This window comes from Papio anubis, chromosome 9 (genome assembly GCF_008728515.1).
Source record: "Papio anubis isolate 15944 chromosome 9, Panubis1.0, whole genome shotgun sequence".
NCBI classification, from domain to species: Eukaryota; Metazoa; Chordata; class Mammalia; order Primates; family Cercopithecidae; genus Papio; species Papio anubis.
This window is the reverse complement of record NC_044984.1, coordinates 123,043,586-123,060,921: the sequence shown is the minus strand read 5'-3', so window position 1 is coordinate 123,060,921 and position 17,336 is coordinate 123,043,586. Positions and strand designations below refer to the sequence as shown.

The following is a 17,336-nucleotide window of genomic DNA, read 5'->3' as shown; positions in this document are numbered from 1 at the left end:
GGGACAGTCTAGTTGCAGGAAAACAAACTCAGGGCTCCCACTGATTCTACATTATGATGACTTATGTCATTAGTTCATTATTATTCAATATTCATTATTATTACAATGTAATAATAATAGAAATAAAGTGCACAATAAATGTAATGTACTTGAATCATCCCCAAACCATCCTTCCCCCACCACTCCCATCTGTGGAAAAATTGTCTTCCATGAAACTGGTGCCAGAAAGTTTGGGGACCGCTGGTGTAGGCCACTCACTCAATAGCACCTTCAACCCCCTCTGCTTGTCCTGCTCTGCTAAAGGGGCTGAGAGGCCTAAACTATATTCTCAGACCCCCTTGCTGCTAGATGCAGGATTGAAGCAGAGTTTGCTCCAGTCAGACCCACTCATTTGGGAAGTAGAGGAAGAAGTGGGTTCTAGAGCGGAAGCCAGGAAGGGAGTTTGGGTTTTCTGGTGAGCACAGTGGCCCTGGTTCTCCCGGGGCAGCTGTGGGGTGCCCCTGGCATCCAGGCCCTCACATCATCATGCCAATGGGTGACAGTGGTGTTTCCACCACAATAGTCCTCTGCAGAGGTCGGACCTTTTTCGTCTGTGTTATCGCTGGCTGCCCTGTCCCTGGCTGTGTAGTAAACACATTCAATTCAGTGGTTCTCCTAGAGATTATGTGAATTGCCTAGTATCCTTTAATGACACCTCTTCTGCTTAGAGGGGCTAAAACTTAGCTAAAGGGACTCTTTGTCTGCAACTAAGAATTCTGACCAATTCCATGCATTTGAAATATATGTATTTTGGGAACTACTATTGGTCCAAACTTTTTCATTTTTTAGATGATAAAATTAAAGCCAATAAAGGAAAGATGGCTTGCCCACAACCACATAGCTAGCTAGTGCAGAATCAACATAAAATGTAGCATCTCTTGTTTCCCAGTCCAGTGCTCTTTTCAGATCCTTGCCTAAGACAGCTGGTGGTCAAATATGACATCACAAGGCTCCAACAGTTTTTTGTTTGTTTGTTTGCTTGTTTCCTTAGGGCAGGAGACAGCAAACTGTGTCCTGTGAACCAAAGGCAGCCAGCTGCCTATTTTTGTGAGTAACATTTTACTGGCGCACAGCCTTGCCTATTTGTCTACATTTTCCTATGGTTGCTCTCGCATCATAAGAACATGGTTGAGTAATTGCATCAGTCCATGTAGAGCCTGCAAAACCTAAAATATTTCTTATCTAGATCCTTACAGAAAACTTTTGCCAGTATTGGCTAGAGAAGGTCAGAGAAGGGGAAGTTGGCTAAGCTTTGTAGAGCTGTTGAGTCAATAGAACCACTATTGGTGGAAACAAGAAGGATGGGCATGGCAGGCATCATGCTGGATTTGGGGGGGGGGAGGGGACAGGGTTCTGGTGAGCCTTGGCATCCAGCCTGAGGTGTCTCCAGTGCCCTCTGCTGATATGCTAAGGATGACGCTAAGTGGTGGGTCAGCGGTCAGCAAGACCTCAGGCTGCCATCCCCTGGAAGGCTACATGTTTGCAGATGAATTAAAGGAGATTTTCCATAGCATATCAAGAAAGAAACAACAGATATGCTTAAAAACTGCATCTCAAGCATGTGCCAACACAAAGAGTAGCAGTGAAACACTTTCCTTTGCTGGGGCACTAATATTGAGTACACCATTCAATCTTCAGGGCTTGACTGACAGCCATAGCGCTAACTCTCCACCACATCACCCTCAGTCCTGCTCAGTGGCTGTGGAGGGGTGTAACGGGGAGGTTACTGCACCAAACAAAGCACTGGGACTCGTGAATCTTCCTTAAGTTCACAGGGCCGGGAATAGGGCTCAGACAATCATGATTTATGAGATGCTAGAGATTCCTCTGGAAGGGAAAAGAAATCGAAGGTCTTGACCATCAAGCTAGGGGCTGAAAATCTCAAGCATGAATTGCTGGTCTTTAAAAATGAGGGAGAGGTGTCTTGAGTCTAGCGAGTTTTCAAACTAAGAGATGTGTTCTTGGTCCAGCAGCTGAGGCCCACAGGGGTCTGAGCGTGCACAACTCAACAGCCAGGACGACCTCTCTCACTGCAGGCCTGCAGACAGTTTTGCATTCCAGGGAGTTTAATCTCATCTTCTTAGCAAACATGCCTGGACCTGATTCTCCTTATCTGCCACTGGGTACCGGTACTGGTGCTGTCCAGGAGCTGCATGGCTACTTGACTGACTCTACTCAGAAAATAATTCAGTTCCCTTAGTATTGGATGTGGCAACCACCCAAATGTCCAAAGACCCCGTTTCAGTCCCAAACGGATGCCTATACTGGCACAGCACCACAGAGGTTGCAGTGAGCTTTCAGCCTGCACCTGTCTTCACTCTCTTACGAAGTTCTGTGAGCACTGCAACCACTCACATCATCTCTCCGAGACTCAGAGGCACCATCTAGAAGATTGAAATAATGACATTCCCATTGTGCAGGGAGGAAAGAGGCGTGAAAAAGAAGCCAGCCCAACTTCTCATGCTCCAGCGGCAGCCTCCTCCACTGCCATTATGCTAATGAAGGGCATTAAGAAAGGCATAGTCACAGACCAGAGAAAAGAGAAGGGGTATTTTTCCTTTTGGCTTGAAACATATTGTTATGTGACTTTTGTGAGCAGTGAGGTGACCTCCTGAAAGTGTTCTGTTGTAGTTGGCATAAGAATAAAAGTAACAGGTGACTGTTGACAATATACTCACTATGTGCCAGGCACTGGACCAGGTTCCACACATACCTTATTCCAAATCCCAATACAAACCCCGAGGTGGTGATTAAGGTTCTCATTTTGCACCAGGGCCAGAGCAGACACTCTTGAACCTCTGCTGCCAGAAAGTGTGTTTGCATCAACTTGCTCTTCAACCACAGATAGAAGGGGGCGACTCAGCAGGATCCCGTTTGAAACATTCTGCAGCTCCCCACTCAGATGCCCATCACTTGTGAGCCAACTCAACCTACTCTTGGTTTCAGAACGGCAAAAAATTTTACAAGTTTCACAACTGGATGAGAACTCCAGCTTTCTGGCAGCTGCACAGAATTCTAGATCAGGGTGACATGAGGGCAAGCTCCCTGGTGCGCTGGGGGCAGGGGCCTGGTTAGAACACTGACGTCTGTCTTTCAGGGAGTTGGAGATCTCCGACAAAATGAAGAAGAGGTAGTTCTGTGTCCACAGGGACCCTGGGAATGTGTGTGATAGAGCAAAGGTCAGACCAGACTGATCCAACAGAGGAATGAGCCACCGGGAGGCCTCAGGATTCAACCTTCTGACACCAGACAAAGAATTCCTCTGGGAAGATACAGAACCAATGCCCTCGTTTCTTTATTTTTGTGCATTCCTATTCTTTCCTACCCTTTCTCCACCCCCACACAGCCCTTGTCTTCTTTGTCTCTAAAAAATGCACAGTATGATGTATCTAAGTTAACGAAGATGCAACTCTGTTTTGAAACTTGACACTTTTGTGGAGATGAGTGACTGGGCGATTTGGTGTTGTTGGTTCCACTCTGTTCATTTTAAGGGAGGTCTCCACTCTGTCCTTGCTGACTTAGGGGACGGCTGGCCAGTGGTACTGGACAGCAAAAGATTTTCCTAGAGAAGCTGGGAATCTCAGCTTTTTTTTTTCTCTAAAATCTCTGGATTTTAAATTATAAGAACCTTCACTTTTTAGCTGTAGCACAGCTCAGACAACATCTCTGCTGACTCTCAGTTTCCTGTCTCTGTCTTAGAAGGTTTCCCTCCAGTATCTACATATTCTGGCAATAGCATTTTATAGAAATGTTGTGAACCTGAGATGGAAGACGTCTTCACAAAAATGACGAATGTGTGATTCTCCAACAGTGGTGCCCAGGATCCTTGGTGCTCTAAGGGGTGAGACAGCAGTGAGCATGGTCCCTAACCCCGCTCCTGCCCCCGACATACTCCTGTTGCAATGAGAGCACCTCCAATCAGATGTGTTGTCAACATTAGGCCTCCAACAAGCATTTCATTCAGATAATGAAAGAGAAAAGAAGAAATGAAACAATAAATGAAATGAAGAAGAGAGGAGAGGAGGGAAGGAAGGAAAAAAGTGGGAGAGGGAAGGAGAGAGGAAGAAAGTTAGCAGCTTGAACCGAGACGAAAAGCCATGGCCCTTTAAGGGGAGCACACGCGGGTCAGGATGCCATGGCCCTTTAAGGGGAGCACATGCGGGTCAGGGTGCCATGGCCCTTTAAGGGGAGCACATGCGGGTCAGGATGCATGCTGTGGGCTTCAGACGGACTTCCTGACTCACAGCCTGGCTTCCCCGGGTACTGGCTGGATGACTGAACAACTCTGCCTCATTTTCTCTATTTGCAAAATGGGGATGTTAATCCCTCCCATTTTGGAGTTGATCTGAATGAACAAGTCAAAGTACTTAGAACGGAACTTGGCACCAGCAGGCATCAATAAATGGGAGCTGTTTCTTGTGTTTAGCAGGACTTGACATCGCATTCAGGCTCCATGGCATTAGGGTTGGCTGCCTGAAGCCACCATTCAGACACGCTCTTGAAGCCTGGTCCAGGAGCTTCCTGAGAACGAACCACAGTGGAGGGGCAGGCTCTCAACCACTCAGTGTGAACTGGGACTCACTAAGATGTGTATACACTGCACTTCCTGAGTGCCTGCCTCTGTGGACACAATGCCATAATGCACATTGTGCTGGCAGAAAGAGACTAAACAAATAAGAAATCTTTTCTTCTTTCAAGTGTTCTGCGGTCAGTGCCTTTCCACTGACTCTAATCAGACTGAAATATTTGCTAAGCTTTGCCTTGAAGGGAGCAAGAGTCTTTCACATCAGCTCATATGGGGCTTGTGATGTTGTTGGAGTAATAAAGACAGGAATTTGAACACTTAAGTGACTCCAGAGAGCACCCAAGAACTATCACCTGCTAAATCAATAGTGTAGATTTCTTGCGGTAACTCTTGAACTAAATTTTCAAAATTGGCTTAAAAAGCTCTTACTCAAAAGCAAATAAATTCTCCCAGCAGTCGCAATCAAGTTTGGACCACTGGAAACCTAATTTACCAAACCTCTTAGCCGTCAGACTCTATTTGGTAAGAAAATTGAGTCTGGGGATGTGTTAAAAGCCAAAAGGGCTTTACCTCCCTACTATAGGGAGTCAGGGATTTCAGCTCCAAAGTTGGTTGACAGCTTAGTGCCCGCAGAAAGAAAAGAGACCAACCAAATAAAGAAAATCAACCTTCTCATAGGGAAGCCGCTTCAGGAGAAGAGAATCACTCGATCCAGGCTTTGCTTTATTCATTCCACCTCATGAGTATTTCATGAAGGCAAGGACACTTGCTTCCTCACTGGGAAGGGCTTTCTTAGAAAGTCCCATTGACCCTAATGTCAGCACTCACATCTGAGGGCTTTATGGGATCTCTACCTGGTGCAGAGGCATGCCCCTTGGTGGTGTGAGTTGCAAGCAACAGAAAACACCCTGCATTGATTGACAAGGAAAAGAGAATGGAATAAATGCCTCAAAATTACCAGGCAGACTGGAAAAATAGGCATGGGGCCTAGGTGGGAGAAAAGGAAGCCTACAAAGCTAGAACCTCAGATGCCAGTTCTAGAGAGGACAGTGCTGCTGATGTCAAAAACTTTCTCCTGTTCTTGAGTCTTTGCCTTAAGGATTCCTCCTTCAAAGGTCTGAGGAAGGAGCTCTGATTGGCTGAGCTAAGCCAACACACCCAGATCCAATACGCCAGAGGAATGAGAAAGAATCTGGCCTTTTACAGAGGGAGTCCCTCCTTCATCCAAGGTCTCTGTACCTAGTTCAGGGTGTGGGATAACAGAGACACGCAGCAGGGAGGAGCAAAGTGCATGAAGGTCACCCCATTTCCAAGCACCCTTGAATTGCATTATGAGTTCAAATTTGAAAAGCCAAACAGGCTGTGCAGGGTGGCTCATGCCTGTAATCCCAGCACTTTGTGAGGCCAAGGCAGGTGCATCACCTGAGCTCAGGAGTTTGACTAGCCTGGGCAATATGGCAAAACCCTGTATCCACAAACAAAGGAGTAAAACAAAAATAAAAACTGAAAATTAGTCAGGGTGGTGGTGCAGTCTGTAGTGCCAGCCACTTGGAGGCTGAGGTGGGAGGATCCCTTGAGCCTGAGGAGGTGAATGTTATAGCATTGCAGGGAGGTAGAGGTTATAGTGTTGGGAGGCAGGGGTTACAGTGTTGCAGTGGAGTTACAGTGTTGCAGGGAGGCGGGGGTTACAGTGTTGCAGGGAGGTGGAGGTTACAGTGTTGCAGAGGCAGGGTTACAGTGTTGCAGGGAGGGAGGGATTACAGTGTTGCAGGGACGTGGAGGTTACAGTGTTGCAGGGAGGCAGGGGTTACAGTGTTGCAAGGAGGCAGAGGTTAGTTACAGTGATGCAGGGAGGGACGGATTACAGTGTTGCAGGGAGGTGGAGGTTACAGTGTTGCAGGGAGGTGGAAGTTATAGTGTTGCAGGGAGGTGGGGGTTACAGTGTTGTAGGGAGGGCAGAGGTTACAGTGTTGCAGGGAGGTGGGATTACAGTGTTGCAGGGAGGTGGAAGTTAGTGTTGCAGGGAGGCAGGGGTTACAGTGTTGCAGGGAGGTGGAAGTTAGTGTTGCAGAGAGGTGGGAGTTACAGTGTTGCAGGGAGGGGGTTACAGTGTTGCAGGGAGGTGGAGGTTACAGTGTTGCAGGGCGGTGGAAGTTACAGTGTTGCAGGCAGGTGGAAGTTAGTGTTGCAGAGAGGTGGGAGTTACAGTGTTGCAGGGAGGTGGAGGTTACAGTGTTGCAGGGAGGTGGGAGTTACAGTGTTGTAGGGAGGCGGAGGTTACAGTGTTGCAGGGAGGTGGGAGTTACAGTGTTGCAGGGAGGTGGAAGTTAGTGTTGCAGAGGTGGGAGTTACAGTGTTGCAGGGAGGCAGGGGTTACAGTGTTGTAGGGAGGCAGAGGTTACAGTGTTGCAGGGAGGTGGGAGTTACAGTGTTGCAGGGCGGTGGGGGTTACAGTGTTGCAGGCAGGTGGGAGTTTTAGTGTTGCAGGGAGGTGGGAGGTTACAGTGTTGCAGAGAGGCAGAGGTTACAGTGTTGCAGGGAGGTGGAGGTTACAGTGTTGCAGGAGAGGCAGAGGTTACAGTGTTGCAGGGAGGGAGGGATTACAGTGTTGCAGGGACGTGGAGGTTACAGTGTTGCAGGGAGGCGGGGTTACAGTGTTGCAGGAGGCAGAGGTTAGTTACAGTGATGCAGGGAGGGAGGGATTACAGTGTTGCAGGGACGTGGAGGTTACAGTGTTGCAGGGGAGGCAGGGGTTACAGTGTTGCAAGGCAGAGGGTGGTTGGTGATGCAGGGAGGAGGATTACAGTGTTGCAGGAGGTGGAGGTTACAGTGTGTTGCGGGGAGGTGGGATTGCCGAGTGTTGCAGGGAGGTGGGGGTTGCAGTGTTGCAGGGAGGTGGGGGTTGCAGTGTTGCAGGGAGGCGGACGTTACAGTGTTGCAGTGAGGTGAGATCTGGCCACTGCACTGCAGCCTGGGTGACAGAGTGAGACCTCGTCTCAAAACAAAAACAAAAACCAAAAAAACCAAACAAGCCACATTTCACTTCTCTCTACCCCATTCTCCAAAGTCTAAAAATTTACAGAAGCAGATAATGCATGAAAAGGTGAAAAAAGAGAGAATATTGCAAATCATATTGATGCAGTGAAACTGCTTAAAAGAATTGCAATCCTTATGGAAGAAACCTGAGTCTCCCCATCCTCTAAAGCAGGGGCTCTCCATCCTGGCTGACTATTGTAATTACCTGGGGAAATTAAAAGAAAAACAATCAATAGCTGTGTCTACCCTACACTAACAAAATCAGAATCTTGAGAGGCGATACTCAGACATTAGTATTTTAAAAACTTAAGTGATTTTAATGTGTTGTCAATGTTGAGAATTACTGCTGTACACAGAAGTGTTTTCTCTCTGTGATTAACAAGCTTTTCAGTCTCATTTTCTTTTTTTAAATTTCCTAATTTCTTTTTTTTTTGGAGACGGAGTCTTGCTCTATTGCCCAGGCTGGAGTGCAGTGGCCAGATCTCAGCTCACTGCAAGCTCCGCCTCCGGGGTTTACCCCATTCTCCTGCCTCAGCCTCCCGAATAGCTGGGACTACAGGCACCCGCCACCTCGCCCGGCTAGTTTTTTGTATGTTTTAGTAGAGACGGAGTTTCACCGTGTTAGCCAGGATGGTCTCGATCTCCTGACCTTGTGATCTTCCCGTCTCGGCCTCCCAAAGTGCTGGGATTACAGGCTTGAGCCACCACGCCCAGCCAACCAGGAGTCATTCTTGAATTCTTTCTTTCACATCCCACATCTAATTCAACAGGATTATCTTGAAAACACATTCCGAACCTGAGCACTTCCCACCACCTTCATTATGACTGCTCCAGCCCAAGCAACCATCATCTCTTACCTGGGTCATTTCAATGCCTCCTAACTGGGATGCCCATTTCTGCCCTAACCCCCCACTACCCCACATCTCTCCTCAGTGCAGCAGCCAGAATAATTCTCCTGAAATGTGACTTGGGCCATGAGATTTCTGTGGCCTAAACCTGCAAGGGCTTCCCCATCTCACTTGGCTTAAGTGAAAGTCCTCTCCAGGGCTTGCGAGGCTGAGCCTGACTGGTGCCACCCACCCTCACCCCTGGGACTCTCCTACCCCTCCCCTTGCTCATTCTCCTCTAGCCCCACTGACCTCCTCGAAGCTTTCAAACACTTCAGGAACATTCCTGCTTTAGGGACGTTGCACTTTGCTCCTTCTTCTGCCTGGAATAATCATCCGTCACACATCCGGAAGCTTCCTCAACTTCCTTTAGGTCTCCGCTCACATGAGCCCTCCCATATCACCCTCTCACCTACACCTCCTGCCTCCTCTTCTACTTCTGGCCTTTTCTACAGCACCTTCACCCTCCCCCCTGTCCTGTATCTTCCTTATTCATCGTATTTGTTGACTTCTTCCAGCTCCTCTTATCTAAAATGTAAGCCCCGTGAAAGGGTTTTAAAAACTTGTTTTGTTTACTGGTGAGCTCCAGCAATAACAGGACTTCATATTCATAAAATGAATTTTAAAAATTCTAGAAAAGATCCACTCTCTGAAAAGTTTGTCAATATATAAGAGAGGCCCCTGGAACCAAGACCTGCCCCTTTGATGAGTCGCTTGGTGTGGAGGTGAGAGAGGCAGGGAGGTGCGTCCATCTGTGGCAGGGTCCACAAACTCAAGCGCCTTTGGAAGCCAGGCAGGTGGAAAGCAGGTGATTGCACTGTCACACAGAGGCCTTGACAGAGGCTGTAACACACTAGGGGCCCTCTGCCACATTTAGAGACAGCTGCCTCCCAGTTCTAGCCCACCACAGCCAGGTGCAAATCTAGGCCCCTTGTTGCCAGAAATTCTGTTTTCCAAGAATAAAACAGAAGTTTGGATTTTTAAAAAATGGGAAATCTCCCACTGCGCAAATGCTGAAGCAAATCCAATTAAGAAAGGAGGCTGGGCAGCGAGGGAAATACAGGCAGGGGGAATAAAACCATGGATGAAACAAAGCTCTTAAGAGAGGAGAGAGATCATGGGAGCTTCCGGTTCTTCCTGGCCCCTCCTGTGTGAAAGCCCCGGGGGATGGCTCCAGGGAACCCCCGGCCACACGGGGGAGGGGTCCGTTGTGCTCTTGAGAGCCTGATGGTTTTCATTTTCCATGCAGGATGCAACTTCCTGAAGCAGAGCAGGTGGCCTGCATGGGCCTCGCACACCAGAAGTGTGCCATGTAGTCATTCTCCAGCAGCTGAAGCTTGGGCTAAATTAGGTCACACTTCAGGAAGTGCAGCTGCCAAGAAGACCTCAGAGGTTTGGGTGTCTTGGCTTCACGTAGCCCCTGGCCCAAGCAGGCTCCCGATGCTCCACAGGCATCACAGTGGGCTTCCCCGTGCTGCAATGGTGGGCCCTAGGCCAGCCCAAAGTGGGCACTGAGTCCAGCCCTTCAGATCCAATTAACACGCTAGACGGAGGGTTCTGCCAAAAAACGATGAATCTTTCAAAGTGATTCTCAGATAAGATGGAACTGGAGTGCATGGGGGCTCTACAGACCCCCACAAATGACCTGAAAAGCTCAAGGAACCTGACAATGACCCTTTCACATCTCACTCTCCAATGAGTGTAAATTCTCCAGTGGGAGACCAACCTTGCTGCCCAGGACCTTAGGAGACACCTGAAGCAGTAGAAAGGGGAATGAGGGAAAACCCAGTGATGCCTCACGCATGAAACTGTCCTCTCCTACTTCCCTCTCCCCAGCCGATACCTCAGGAGGTTGTTTGACGTGATGTCACTGAGGGTATCGAAGGCTGTCACACCAGATCTGTCATGCACCCCCATCCTCCTGTCCCATCTGGTCTCTGTGATGGTTAATGTTATGCATTACCTTGACAGAGCCATGGGATGCCCAGACATTTGGGCAAACATTATTCTGGATGTATCTGTGAGGGTGTTTCTGGGTGAAATTAACATCTCAGCTGAGTGAAGCCCTTGGTCCCCGGCAATGTGGGTGAATGTCATTCAGTCAACTGAAAACCTGAACAGAACAAAAGGGCTGACTCTACCCAGAGTAAGAGGGAATTCCTCCTGTCTGATCGCCTGGGACAGCAACTTTTTCCCTGCCTTTGGACTCAGAATGAGATATTGTCTCCCTGGTCCTTACACCTTCAGAATGGGAATACTTTCCTGGCTCTCCTGAGTCTCCAGCTTGACAACTGCAGTGTTTGGGACTTGCCAGCCTCTATAATTGCATGAGCCAACTCCTCATTATCTATCTATCTATCTATCTATCTATCTATCTATCTATCTATCTATCTATTCTATCTATCTATTCATCCTTCCTGTTCTAATTTCATATCCATACCTGATATCATATCTATATGTATATCCATCCATCCATTTATTCATCTATTATCTATATATCCATCTATTTATCTATCCATCCTTCCATCTATCTACCCATCTATTATCTATCTATCCATCTGTTTCTTATCTATGCATCCATGTATCCATCCATCCATCTGTTATCTATCATCTTTCTATCCATCATTTATCTATCTATCCATCTATTATCCATCTATCCATCTATCATCTATCTACTATCTATTCATTATCTATCTATCCATCCATCCATTTATTATCTATCCATCCATCCATTATCTATCTATCTTCTATCCATTATTTATCTATCTAGCCATCTATCGATTATCTATTCCTCTATGATCTATCTATCCATTTGTATCATCGCTCTATCCTCTATCTATCTATCTATCCATCTTCCATCCATTATTTATCTATCTAGCCATCTATCCCTGTATGATCTATCCATTTGTATCATCTATCTATCCATCTATTATCCATCTATCAATCTATCAATCTATCCATCTATCTCTCTATCCACACATCCATCTATCCATCCATCCACTCATCCCATCTATCCACCAATCAATTAATCATTCTATCCATTCTATCTAATGTTCAATAAATCAATCCATCTGATCTATTCACCAACCAATCTATCATATCTATCCATTCATCCATTGTAGCCATAAATCTGTCTATCTAAATCTATACCTATGGACTCACCTACCCCATTGGTTCTATGTCTCTGGGGAACCCTGACTCATACAAGTTCCTTGCTGGAAAGGCTTTGGATGGGAGAGGCAAATTCCACCAGGGAGAGGGACACGGAGGGAAAACGCGCACCTTCGACATTCTCTCTTGACACTCTCTGCCCTCTGCACTTCCCCATTCCACAGCAGCTAACATGACCCTCCTTCCACTCTGGCCCGACCACAAGTGGGGTTCTTCCCTGGCCTGACCACAGTTGGAGTTCTCTTAAGGACATAGAATTCTTTGATTCTATCTTTGTTTCTCAGGGCCTCCAATTTGCCTCCTGCTCTCGCAGACACTCTAGTTTGCACAGTTTTATATGATGCTATGAAATGTTAACCAAGCAGATTTCCTCACTGGTGACTAACTGAGTTTCTTTCCTGTGCCCCGAGTTCTGGAAGTTAGCAAGGAGGCTGCTGCTGCCCTCCGAAAAGCCAGCACAGTGGAAGAAAAGAGATGTAACATTTAGGGCTCCTAAGTTAAAAAGTAAATATATAAAGTAATCTGTAGACTGGCTCTATGTGAAGAAAATATTCGGGAAGAATACTCACCAAGCCCTCCGCCCAGCATCCAGTCCTGGCCAGACTAAACACAGGCACGGAGGGCCTGCTGGAGGGGAGAGGCACGAGTGTGTGCAGGTCCTTTGGAGGGCTGAGCTCAGCCCTCACTTTGAGCCAGTTTCCTGTGCTCTCATTCCCTCTGTTGTAACTGCTAAAAGCAGCATCTGTTCTTTTGGTTAGACGCTGTGGTAAGTTATTAAATGGTCTCAGATGCTACCCACCCCAGTATGCACACCCCTCTGCAAGGGGACTCTGCTGTGCCGCCCATCGAGAGGAGCATCAGTCTCCTCACCTGCCTCAGCATGCACACCCTTCTGCAAGCGGACTCTGCCCTGCTGTCCATCGGTCCATCGAGAGGAGCACCTGTCTCCTCACCCGCCTCAGTATGCACACCCCTCTACAAGCAGACTCTGCCCTGCCATCCATCAGTCCATCGAGAGGAGCACCTGTCTCCTCACCCGCCTCAGTATGCACACCCTTCTGCAAGCGGACTCTGCCCTGCTGTCCATCGGTCCATCGAGAGGAGCACCTGTCTCCTCACCCGCCTCAGTATGCACACCCCTCTGCAAGTGGACTCTGCCCTGCTGTCCATCGGTCTATCGAGAGGAGCATCTGTCTCCTCACCCGCCTGAATCTAGGCTGGCCCTGTGATTTGTTTCAGCCTCTGAAAGGCTGCAGAACTGACGATACAAAATTTCCAGGGCCTTGGAGAGCCTTCTAGCTGCTTTTTTCACTCTCTCAGAGCACTGCTCTGAAGCCAATGTGTCATGAAGACCCCCAGATGCAGGATCCCATGGAGAGGGGAGAAGCCTGGCCAACCCAGCCACAAGTGACTGCATCAGATGGATACAGCTCCAACAGAGGAACTGCCCAGAAAACTCCGACTTATCGTGAGAAATGTCAAATATTTGTTTGGAGCCAGTAACCTCGGGCCACCTTGTCAAGCAGCAATAGATGAAGGTTCTGATTTCTAGAGTTCTCTTGCTCATTCCCGAGTGATCCTAAAGTCTCCTCTGCACTTTGCCAGCAGCATGTGGCAGAGGTAGATCAGGATTAGACCGGGATGCCCAGGCAGAGAGGAATTCAGAAGAAGCCACCCCAATCCCCAGGCCCCTAAAGCCCTGAATGGTATGGAAATCAGTGGGACATTGGCCTAATTCCAGGGTAGGTCACTGAAGTTAGCTGAGGCGAGAACTGAGGCAAGTATGAACCTGGCCTCAGTTTCTTGCAGGAAGAATGGGTGGAGCAGCGAAGATGGCACAGACTATGTACTTGGAGACCAGGTAGAAACATGGATGCCTCAGTAAATTTCAAGGCTAAATGATGGAATTACAAACCCCTGTGAAGGAAGCCACAAGAGGGTGAATACCTGAAGACCTAACATTTCCCACACAGCGCAGTGCCGTGATGAACTTGCCCTCCTGGGTCTATCTTGGGCAGATCAGGCAGAGTTCGAGAGGTTGAATCTACCGAGTTTCAACCTGAAATGGCTTATCAGACCTGGAATGAGTGAGATGAAGTTTTCTGCCACCAGATAGAACGGGGGGAGACACCAAGTTCAATGCCTGGCGAAGAAATAGGGTTGCACAGATTGTTTTTGCACGCTGGAGCTTGTAGATTGGAAATACACTCATGCGGTGGTCAGCTGAAGTGGATTATGGTTTAGCAACCTTTATTTCTTATTTAAGAGACAGGGTCTCGCTCTGTCCGGGCTGGAGTGCAGTGGTGCCATCGTGGCTCACGGCAGCCTCGACTTCTTGGGCTCAAGTGATCCTCCTACCTCCTGAGTAGCTTCCACTACAGATGCTGGCCACCACACCTAACTAATTTTCTTAATTTTAAAGCTTTGTAGAGACAGGGTCTCAGTATATCGCTCAGGCTTGTTTCCTGGCCTCAAGCAATCCTCCCACCTTAGCCTCCCAAAGTGCTGGGATCACAGACAAGAAAACTGTGAATATCAGGAAACTCTGCTCCCAGAGCCAGCACTCGGCCACCAAACTCAGCCACAGAATGTTTACCAAATGACCATTCTGAGCCTGGCCTCAGGATCTGTAATGCTTTTACCTCCCAAATCCTGACACTAGGTTGGCACAAAAGTTATTTCCATTAAAAGGCAGTTGCTTTCTTACAAGCCTAATAATAAACTGTCCCTCCACCGCCACTGCACTGATCCCCTTCCCTACCCTCTTACCAAGTCCTTCTGCCTTAGGACGACTCAAACCCGCCAAGCACCCTCCACCTCAGTGCCCCGCCTGTGCTTTTCCCCAAGGCTGGCCCATCTTGGCATTCACCCCATGGCTCACTTATTCACGACATCCACCCTGGTCACACGGGACTCACTCGGCCACTTTACGTATATAGCCTCGGTGCAGGATGCATTTCTATGCGTTTGGTGTTCACCATCTGCCTCCTCCTTTGTCTGGCATGAGCCCCATGACAGCGAGGACACCATTCTAGTCCCCGTTATCGCTTCATGATACATCACAGCACTGACTCATAGAAAGTGCACGGCAAATGTTTGCCGAGTGAATAGAGCAGTGAAGATGGTGATTGCTCCAGTAGCCGAGTGCCCTGACAGTCATACTTTTCTTTCCTTCCACAAGTCAGGTTGGTATTCATGTTTACTCATGAAGGGAGTAGGCCTCTCTGTGTAGCTGGAAAGGACAGAAGCATCCTTTGAAGCTATCAGCCTTTCCAGAAGGGTTGAGCTCATTCCCAGAGAGAAGCAAGACACAGAGCTCATTGGAGACCTTCCAGGACAGACACGCTCCAAGGTCCACTCCTAAAACTTTGCATTTTCAAACTATCACAGATGACAGAAACTGGATTTGCTCCAAAGCTTTTGCTATTGAATTTTATGCCTGCTGAGCGCTTCTAAACACAGAATGAAGAGGCTGAATTAACTATGCAAAAGGATAATTTACAGTTAATTTTCGTAATTGATGGATGGAGGGTCTCTGCGGTAGCACTAACTGCTAAGACTAAAAGGCCCTAGAAGGGATACAGTTTTTACATGTAAAACAGAAGGCTTTCTCTACTCAGCATCCAACTCATTCATCCATTCATCCATCCATCAAGCATTCACCAGGCACCAGATCTGCGCCAGGCACAGTGGGAGAGGTGCAGAAGCGAATCACTGTGGTCCATGGTGGGCCCCAGACCGCCACAGGGAGTTCCCTCATACCTGCAATCAGTGCCCCATCTGTTTGGCTAAAGACACGCGAGGAGACTGACCAGAGTACACTGGAAGGCGGCAAGTCTTGGGGCTGCTCTGCTCTTGTCCCTGCGCTCCCTCTGTTCTGCCCAGCTGCAAAGGTGTTTCCCAAGCAGGCATGGGTCCACTCGACTTGAGAAAGGCATCCAGTTCTCACTGCAGCACTTCCCTTTGTATTTAGGGGTGTGTATGAGTCTGCATTAATAAAGACATTACCCAAGACTGGGTAATGTCTTTATTAATAATAATATCATTTTATTATTAATTATTACTTATTATTTATTACTTATTATTAATATTAATAATAAAGGAAAGAGGCTTAATTGCTCACAGTTCAGCATGGCTGGGGAGGCCTTGGGAAACTTACAATCATGGTGGAAGGAGAAGTAAACATGTCATTCTTCACGTGGCGGCAGCAAGGAGAAGTGCTGAGCAAAAGGGGGAAAGTCCCTCATAAAACCATCAGGTCTCGTGAGAACTCACTCACTGTCACGAGAACAGCAGCATGGGGGTAACTGCTCCCATGATGCAATGACCTCCCACCAGGTCCTTCCTATGACAGACACGTGGGTATTATGGGAACTAGAATTCAAGATGAGATTTGGGTGGCAACACAGCCAAATCATATCAGGGTCCATAGTACACTCATTCTGGAATAATTTACACTAACAATCTCTGTCCTCTTGTTCAAGGTCCTCAACCTTGGCTGCATGATAGTGAGCTTTAGAAGAACATTATTGCTTTTTTAAAAAAAACTTTCCTGGCCGGGCACGGTGGCTCAAGCCTGTAATCCCAGCACTTTGGGAGGCCGAGACGGGCGGATCACGAGGTCAGGAGATCGAGACCATCCTGGCTAACACGGTGAAACCCCGTCTCTACTAAAAAAAAATACAAAAAACTAGCCGGGCGACGTGGCGGGCGCCTGTAGTCCCAGCTACTCGGGAGGCTGAGGCAGGAGAATGGCCTAAACCTGGGAGGCAGAGCTTGCAGTGAGCCGAGAGCCGGCCACTGCACTCCAGCCTGGGCGGCAGAGCGAGACTCCGTCTCAAAAAAAAAAAAAAAAAAAAAACAAAAAAAAAAAAAAAAAAAACTTTCCTTTTTTCTTTCTCCTTTGCAGATTCAGCTGATGTGGTGGGCATGGGTATCACTTTTCATTTTGGTAAAGCTTCCTAGGGTATCCCTACATGCAGCCAGAGTTAAAAAGGGTTTTTTAAGGGAATAGTTTCAAATATGGAGATGCTATTTCTGTATGAAAGTAGCAGCAGCGAAAGGCAATGGTCTCCAGAGCAACGTGTCAGAGGCCCAGGTGCCCTGGCCACCGTCGCTGCTCCAGGTTTCCCGGTGCCACAGGAAGGTCCTGTCCCCCAGTACCCAGAAGGGCTTGGTCACTGGGTGCTTCTTATTCTTTGCTTATCAGGCAGGAAAACCAAGCTCATCCTAGTCAGTTCTGCAGCAGGGATTTAATCCTGGTTATAAAGGTGTAGAAGGAGCAGACACGTTAGGTAACCTGAGATTATCAACGAGAGGAAGATGCTTCCACCTTCAGGGTCAAGGGACAAACAGTGGGGGTGATGACCCCAGGGGTGAATTCACTGGATGAGAGCTGGGTCTACGCTGGGAGCTGCCCTGTGGGAGCTGCAGCTGCAGAGGAACGGGGGCCACTGCCTGAGACACCATCAGAAGCAGAGGCCAAAAAACACTTGAGCTTTGTCATTCCTTCCCACTGTCAACTGTCCTCCAGGGCCTTCTGCTGGCCACATGGAGCCAAAATCCAGTTGGCAAGGGGTCTGGAAAACATAGTTTGCAGGGATCACTGAGCGAAGGAGGGGCAGGAAATGGATTGAAACTGGACGAGCCACTGTGGGAACACACTCCCACCCAAATCT

General features: G+C 48.0%; 1 protein-coding gene across 1 annotated transcript in view; it reads right to left on the bottom strand.

Annotated features, from left to right (window-relative positions):
• Positions 1–17,336, bottom strand: part of TMEM132C (transmembrane protein 132C) — a 430,548-nt gene that overhangs the window by 90,771 nt on the left and 322,441 nt on the right. The window lies entirely within an intron of this gene.